At 38.2% G+C, this 9,170-nt stretch overlaps 1 non-coding gene across 1 annotated transcript; it reads left to right on the top strand.

Annotated features, from left to right (window-relative positions):
- Positions 1-8,375: 8,375 nt before the first annotated feature.
- Positions 8,376-8,480, top strand: LOC129065305 (U6 spliceosomal RNA). The gene has a single exon (XR_008528570.1). It is a non-coding gene; the product is annotated as a U6 spliceosomal RNA (small nuclear RNA).
- The last annotated feature ends 690 nt before the right edge of the window (positions 8,481-9,170 follow it).

Below are 9,170 nucleotides of genomic sequence, written 5' to 3' on the forward strand. Positions count from 1 at the left end.
CTAAATTACTTGAAATGCTTTTTCCCATTCGATCATCAGACGGAACATTTGATTCTAATATTCTCATGTATCAAAGCCATGTAAGATCATTCCGATACGATTTCATGGGACAAAGCCAAAAATTGCAGGTCTAATTTATGTTGCCATTGCACTCACATATCTCTATACAGCTGACTGTGTGACTGCTGCTAGAGTGAAGGATAGGGCTCCCTAAATTTAAAACTATATCACCCAGAACACTTATTATTAATATGTGTCCTAGTCACTCTATTAATAATATAAATCTATTGTACAAAGGTTGCTACAATGGCTGAGAGACAATATACACAGCACTATCAGCATGCAGTACACTGTTGAACCACTTGGGGAATATGAGTAACAATATCATAATTTCAATAGGTGATTCTTTAAATTAAATTTATACATTTTAAGAAATTGGTTGTATACAGGTTATAATAAAGAGGCAATGATAGAGGCTACTATTTGTTAAAAATTAATTTTATACATTACAGCAAAAACATACCATATTAACCTCATGTTAACATTCAGAAAATCTTCTGCAGCCCTTGCTTCCCTTTTGGTACAGTTTTGCATTTTCCTAACAGTTTGGGAGTGTATAAATTTAAATTTGGTGTAGGCTGGTCTATTCCTCCCATATATTTCCTTCCTCGCAAAACTGTTGTGGAACCTTTTAAGTTTGAATTATCACGGTAATTCAGATGAAGTTTTGCTGCAACCAATCTCAGCTCTTAAGAGCTTTTTTACATGTGAAGAAACATGAAGTGGGCTTTATTTTGTATTTTAGGAAATTTAGCAGCACATTGTGCCCTTCTTTTCTAGAAGTGGAAAATGTTAGCTAGAAATAGCCCAAAGCATAAAAGAGATGAATACAAAGCACAATTGGTCAGGCCCCAAGAGTCTTTCGTAAGGTCCATTCCTAATCTTTCATAAAAAACAACAACAACAACAACAACAAAAAATCCCCTTCAACTTTGCCTTCTATGAAATAAAAAATTCTGGCCTTGATTATTACCCATTTTTAACCATAGTCTTAGTACATTTAGTGGAACTTTCCCTGTAAAGCAATAAAAGTGGTCCCAGTCTCAAAAATGCTTCGTGCTATTTGCGGAATTTGTTTTCCGAGGGCACTACCAAGGGATTCCTGTAATCCTAAACGGGTGCTTAGTTTTCTGTAATATATACAATTTGGGTTTAGCCTTCTGCTGTCACATTGATGGAAATTATAAATAAAACGGGTTAAAATAGCCCTAATGTCCTGAATAACAGGGGATAAAAAGGAATCAGACCCTCTAAATTTGATTCATACTCAACCTGTAGCTGAAGGGGACAGAAATGGCCTGGTTGGAAGGTTTAGTTAACTAGAAAGTATTCACAATCTGCTCCCCTGTTCAACTCTTGGTCTGCAGTTCTGGGGTCTTTCCTTGGGAAGAACTGGAGAAATGGTGAAGATAAAGGGTAAAAGAAGGTGGATATATTTTAATTATATTGCAACCAGCAGAGAGTAAGTGAAGATAGAACAGATTTGACTATATGTACGTTTGCGGTTTGGAGAGTTTGGGAGCATTTCAATACAGGGAGGGGAAAGACTTTGTGCAGCCACACATGTGACATCGTGACAGAGTAAAGAAGAAAGTGGGTTTTAAGTTGTGTTGATTGTCAAAAGTATAAACATCCATAGCCATTTCTTTAGAGACTATGATTTAAAAAATGAAATGGCTCTCCAATTGGTTTTGGATGGTCATTGTTTTTTCCTTTTTTTCTTTTTTTTTCATCTAACGCGGGGCTATATACTTTTTATATACAATCTCTCTAATCCTGACAAAGTAATTACCATTTTGCTCATTTTACATATGCTAGAACTGAGATTCAGAAATGTTCATTGGCTTGTTTAAAGCCCCACAGTTAATAAGTAGGCCTGCTGGAGATTTGAACTTGATATGTATGAATCCAAAATCTGTTTTCCATTCGATCATGCTGCTTCTCTATGCATTCTTTCTTCTGAGCAGAGAAAGCAAGCATTAGGAGGAAAGAATTATTGAACTTTCCCTTTTATCTTTCAGCTGTCAACATAACTATTTCCTCCCTAAACTTATTCTATTTTTAAGTACATTTTATTGTTTATGCTATTACAGTTGTCCTAATTTTCTCCCTTTGCCCTCCTCTACCCGGTACCCCCCTTCCCTCCAGCATCCTCCCCCCATTAGTTCATATCCATGGGTCACGCATCTAAGTTCTTTGGCTTCTCCATTTCCTATACTATTCTTCACCTCCCCCTGTCTATTTTGTACCTACCAATTATGCTTCTTATTCCCTGCACCTTTTCCCCCCATTCTTCCCCTCCCCCTCCCTGCTGATAACCCTCCAAGTGATCTCCATTTCGGTGATTCTGTTCCTGTCCTAGTTGTTTGCTTAGTCTGTTTTTGTTTTTGTTTTTTAGGTTCAGTTGTTGATAGTTGTGAGTTTCTTGTCATTTTCATGTTCATAGTTTTGATCTTCTTTTTCTTAAATAAGTCCCTTTAACATTTCAGGTAATAATGGCTAGGTGATGATGAACTCTTTTAGCTTTACTTTGTCTGGGAAGCGCTTTATCTGCCCTTCCATTCTACATGACAGCTTTGCTGGATAGAGTCATCTTGGCTGTAGATCCTTCATTTTCATGACTTTAAATACTTCTTGCCAGCCCCTTCTTGCCTTCAAAGTTTCTTTTGAGAAATGAGCTGATGGTCTTATGGGAACTCCTTTGTAGGTAGCTCTCTGTTTTTCTCTTGCTGCTTTTAAGATTTTCTCTTTATCTTTAACCTTTGGCATTTTAATTATGATGTGTCTTGGTGTGGTCCCTTTTGGGTCCAACTTGCTTGGGACTCTCTCTGCTTCCCGGGCTTGTGTGTCTATTTCCTTCCCCAAATTAAGGAAGCTTTCTTTCACTGTTTTTTCAAATAAGTCCTCAGTTTCTCGCTCTTCCTCATCTCCTTCTGGCACCCCTATGATTCGGATGTTGGCACTCTTAGAGATGTCCCAGAGTCTTCTTATACTCTCCTCCTTTTTTTGAATTCTTGTTTCTTCATTCTGTTCTGCTTGAATGTTTATGTCTCGCTTATGTTCCAAATTGTTGATTTGAATCCCGGCTTCCTTTCCTTTGCTGCTGGTTTCCTATAGATTTTTCTTTATTTCACTTCATGCAGCCTTCATTCCTTCCCTTATGTTTTTGCTGTACTCAACGAGTTCTCTGAGCATCCTGATCACCAGTGTTTTAACTCTGCCTCTGATAGATTGGTTATCTCCGATTTGTTTAGTTCTTCTTATGGGGTTTTGTTCTGTTCTTTCATTTGGGCCATATTTCTTTGTCTTCGCCATTTGGCAGCCTCCCTGTGTTTGTTTCTGTGTATTAGGTAGAACTGCTTTGATTCCTTATCCGCATACCTGTCCAGCTGTATGGGGCAGAGCCTTAGGTATTTGCCAGGGCAGGGTAACCCGCTTCACCTGCTTTGCGGTTCTGTGCGGGGGGAGTTCTTGGAGAGGGGACAATGCCACTGCCTGGCTTCTGGAGGCTGGCCTGGAACTTTCCCCACGCCCAGTCACTTCTCCCACTTCCCATATGCAACTGCACCCTTCTAGCTGCTGCCCTGGTGTTGATTTTCAGCCTGGGTGGTTTTGCAGATATTCTAGGTCTGGGCAAGCCCTTTAAATGGTCTCTCCTGAGTAACCGGCAGTTTCTTCCATTGCCCCAAACCCCACTGGTTTTTACAGCCAGAAGTTATTAGGCTTTATCTTCCTGGCACCGGAAGCCTGGGCTGTGAGGTCTGGACTGGGGCTGGGATCCCTCACTCCCAAGGTGTCCCTCCTGATTCTTATCCACCATATGTGAATGTGGGACCGCCCGTTCTGCCACCGCTGCCACGGCCTCTCCGTGCCACCTCACATTTTCTCTGCCCTGGCTCCCCGGCTCTGCCCCTCCTACCCATCTAGATGGATATGGCTTCTTGAAATCCGTTATTGTCAGACTTCCACACAGTTTGATTTTCTGGCAGTTCTGGGTGTCTTTTGTTTTGAGGTTAGTTGATTCTTCTTGTGTTTGTGTGAGGAGGTGAAGCATGTCTACCTATGCCTCCATCTTGACCAGAAGTCTAAACTTATTTTAAATTGAAATGTGAGTGCTATTAAATAATAGTAGATAATTCAAAGGAAAAAACAGACAATTATCTGGTTCAATTGGATTTTGTCTGACATATTTCTTCAGACAGACACTGTTTTTAGCGTGGGTGGCAGAACATACATTAGAAGTAAGGAATCAGTGGCTTGTAATAATGATATGTAATAGGCATTCTCATTCTTTTCACACAAATCACAGACAAATCTGTTCCCAAAGACTCAAAGATTCATACGGAAATGAGAAACAAAAACCAGTACTGAAGGCCCAGTTCTCTGAATAAAAGAGGAAACACAGAAACACGAGGCAGCAAGTTTTCATTGATCATTTGTCTACCTGGGATCCTGTCAGCAGTATTCAGGTTCAATCCTCTTTCTTATCAGAATGTTTGTCTGGCAGTGTCTTTACGGATTATCTATTTCTGCTGAATAACTTGCAGCAGGCCTGCTAATCACAAGAGAAAAGCAGCTGCCGTTGGTGATGAAAATTGTTTTCCAGTGACTGATTGTGCTAATCAATCTTCTACAAAGGAAATCAGGAGTAAAAGATGGCCAATAATCGCAAAACACCGCTGTACACATGAAGAAAAATAACTGATGCACAAAGCGCAGAAAAGCAACTCTTGAAAAAATGTTGCAGCGTTGGGTATTTAAAAAGTGTATATATATGTTGGAAGGGAATTGTTCCCAATTTAACACCTAAGCCTTATGTTTAATAGGTGGGTAAGGACTCTGCTTACTTTACTCTGGTATTAATAGTCTTTGCTGATACTTTATAATTTGAAAGTAACCTGGGATTTCTGGTTTGGAATCTGAAAAATCATTGAAAGTTAGAAAAAATGATTAAGATTGCTGATGCGGGGATTACATTTAGCTTCTGATTATTTCCTGTTTATGATAATCGCAACTGAATTCACGGCAGAAAAATCTTTTAACGATTCCCAACTGTCAGTGTGGCTCAAGAAATAATCGCTAATGTTTCAGTTTTTGTTTACAGTTGACTTGTAAGTGCATTATGCTATTGCAAGTATGAAATCAAATGTAATGAATCTACAGGTATTTCTATGCAGATATCATCAAGTACCATCTGAAACTTACACTCCTCCTCATAAAAAAAAATTATGAATATTTTTTCCAATCCATCGTGAACTTAACACAAGTTTTTTAGGACTTTATAAGTTGAGTCAACTATATGAGACCTAGAATCATATACATGAGTAAAATATGTTAGATAATGCCTGAAATTTTGGAAATCAATTTTGGATGCTTAGAAGCAAACACCACATTTCTTCGAATCTAAGAAAACATTAATTGTAAGTCCCACTAAAAAAAATTAAGGGAGAAATATCACAAATAAAATTATGATATATTGCTTTAATGAAAGTCCTGCATGACACATGATCTGGTCACACCATCCTCTTTTTGCTTTGAAGTTTGCTCTTCCAAGTGATTTGGAAATTTCTCCTGCCTAGAGTGACATTGGTCAGTGTATATCAGGCAATTTCAAAAGGATGTAACAAAAACCTAAGACAACAGTATCTAGTTATGACGGGAATCTTTCTAAGGTCTCATGAAGACTTTTTGTATTTCTTTGCATAAAATCAGGAAATCATGTTCGTGCTCCCAGTGATAAGTATTTGCTTTAATAGCATTAAATTTATGCCCTACTGCTGTAGTTTCACGCCCATGTAATTCCATATTTCAAACCAAATGATATTGTAATCACTGAAACTCAACATGTTTAGTAACATAAATCCATGGAAATGATATTAAAAGCTATTACCAAGAATGTACATGGACAGGCAATGACAAGTACTATATAACTGCTAGCTAGACAATGGCAGTTGTAAGATACAGACACATCTGACTTCAGATAGGTTAAAATGTGAAAAGTGTACATCTTAGGATTTATAAAGTACGGTAATATATTGCAAAGTAAAATTTTAGAGATAAAGACGTTCAATTTCTTCATTTTCCACAGTAGCTCCATGAGGACTAGTGAATTAAGAAACTCTGTTTCAGATGGTGATAGAAACTAGATAAGAGTGTTAGTGTTTTTAAAAATATATATATTTTATTTATTTTTAGAGAGAGGGGAAAGGAAGGAGAAAAAGAGGGAGAGAAACACCGACGCCAGAGAGAAACATCAACATAAGTGTCCTCACTGGAGACTGAACCTGTAACCCAAGTACGTGCCCTGACTGGGAATCGAGGCAGCTTTTTGCTTTGCAAACGTCACCCATCCAGTAGAGCCACACCAGTCAGGGCAAGAATGTTAATTTTTCAGGCAATTTATACTTCATTAAATCTTATTTTGGTGTTCTGCCCCTTTTGAATGATTCATTACTTTATGATTTTCTCATTTTCTTGTGTTCAGAGCTGTTATTTGATTGAAGACTGATTTAACTAATCATTCTATCAACCACTGATCATTGAAAATGCTACATAAGTTGCTTTTATTCTTTATAAATTGAACATTATGCAATTTCAATATCTTATTTACTTTGTGGTAACTAAAGGCTAACAATATTTTCCTTGATTAATCTTCCTAAAATAATACTTTCTTTCTGCCGAATTAAAGGTCTTCCTTTTGTTTCCTGAATCACTTCTCAATTTCTCTATCCAGTTTCTAAGGCTTGTTATAATTTAGCCTCATCTAAACTACTCAATTTTATTTTCCTCTACCAGAAACCACATTATCTTGATTTTTAATTTGGTCATTATAATGAGTGCTCATAAAATGCCTGTGAAACTATTCTTCAATCTCAAAACATTAACTTCTATCCAAGGAATCCTCTGAAAGTTAAATAATTTATTGTATTATTTAGCTTTGGCTAATAGCATGCAGTGTGTACCACATCGGGTCTTTGAGTGTTACTAACTCTTCAATGCATTTGACAGAACCAGAAAAGGAGGATCTGGAGTATCAATTTTGACTTCTCCACCTGGCTGTAGTGGTCCTTTTTAACTTTGGTTTTAGTGGTGCTCGGTAGATATTGTCACACATTAGGTGTACGTGAAAACTTTCTCAAGCAGTACATCCTCCTTTTCATTCTTTTCTCATGACAGTATACCTCTGTCAGTAATGAAGCTTCTTCCTAAAACAAAAAACCAAATTTAAAAACCATTAAACCAACCATCACTGAGCACATTAAAATTATTACTATATAACAGATGGCTAATACTGACTTTTGGTAATTATGTCCCTTACACATCTACTCTGCCAAAAAAAAATAGAGCTCAAAAATATTGGAGGACTAACACAATGTAAAAATAAGAAACTTCAAAGTAATAATAGACTTACCAGTACCTGAATGTGTTTGTCATCATTTAGAAAGTACTGGATCAGTAGAAGTGCTGTATTTTGCCATGTATAATGCACACTTTCGCCCTAATTTTTGAGGGGAAAATAAAGATGCGCATTATACATGGGTCTCATAATCCCACGTATAATGTGCACAAAATGTGGGCATGCATTATACACAGAGGCGCATTATGCATGGCAAAATACAGTTTGTTTAGCTATAGATCAAAGGACTGAGGAGAAATTATATGTTGATTGAGTTGGTATGTGATGGCAGTAATTTCGTTTCACTTTGTCTCTTCTATAACTTAATAGATTGCCGTCCTAAGGACAATCTTTAACCCAAAAGCCTTGGTCACTTTGTCATAAAGATTAGTCAACCATATATATGATATAAGCTGTCCTTTTCAAATTAAATTACATCACCTACATAATTATAGATATTGTGATTCAATCACCACTTTTTATATAGTGAAACATACACTTATATATAGCACCATATAGGTATGAGTTTTAGATTTACTGTGAGCACAGACTTTACAAATTAAGGTTTCATGAATCAATATATCAGAAAATAAATTTAATATTCAAAAACAGAGAATTTAATTAACATGATGGGATACAAACAACCATTAGAAATTATGGCCTCAAGCAATTTCTAAGTATATATAAAACATCAATCTTTTTCCCGCCAATTTCAATGCTTTTTATTTTTTTAATTTTTCAAAAATCATTTATATTATTCTATTACAGTTGACCCAATTTTCCTCCCTTTGCTCTCCCCTGTCCATCCCCCGCCCCCCGCCCCCGCTCCCACAGTCAATTCCCACATTGTTGTCGATGTCCATGGGTCATTCATTAATCTTATATTAAGTTCCTAAGAGCATACCAGCATACCACGTGAGTGCTCACTTCAGCAGCACCTATACTAAAATTGGAACAAAAGACAAGGTTAGCATGGCCTTTGCACAGGGATGACATGCAAATTTGTGAAGCTTTCCATATTTTTCAGTCAGGGCACATACCTAGGTTGTAGGTTCCCAGTCCAAGTGCATATGATCCCTGGTCCAGGCACATATCACATCAATGTTTCGCTCTCTCCCTTCTTCTTTCTCTAAAGGTAATAAAAAAAATGCACTTGGGGAGGATGAAAACATACATACATACATACATACATTCATACATAAATACACACCACTGTTGCGCTGCGCGGTGGCTAGACCGGATGCGCCGCCGTGGGGAAGCACCGTTGGGGTCGCCGCTGGTCTCAGCCTGGGCAGCAACCATGGCGTTGGGAAGAAGGAGCGCGCTGTGCGGGGCTCCCTGAAACTGAGGGAAACCGTGGGAGGCCAGCTGAGATGGGGGCAGGGCTCTGAATCCCGCAGAGCCGGTCCTGGCGTAGTCCCAGATGAGGGGAATAAACAGGAATCGTGGCAAATACTTCTCTGTTTGCCAGGAGAGCGGACGTGGGCACTTCCCTCTTAGTGGAGAAGTCCCTGGCACATCCCTCTAGTGGGGAAGGCCTGAGTCCCTTTGTCCAAAGGCTTTTATTGAAAAGGTTATCAGTGGGGCTAGGTTAACAGGAATGCACAGGTTATCTCATTATATCAGTATGTTAATGTTCACAGAGACTAGGTGATGCTTTGAAGAAAACTAATGGCAGGAACACACCGATTTACTTGGGTCCGGGAGGAGACTA

The sequence above is a fragment of the Pteronotus mesoamericanus genome, unplaced genomic scaffold (assembly GCF_021234165.1).
Source record: "Pteronotus mesoamericanus isolate MK-2021 breed Mesoamerican mustached bat unplaced genomic scaffold, CSHL_Meso_final contig_173, whole genome shotgun sequence".
Lineage (NCBI taxonomy): Eukaryota > Metazoa > Chordata > Mammalia > Chiroptera > Mormoopidae > Pteronotus > Pteronotus mesoamericanus.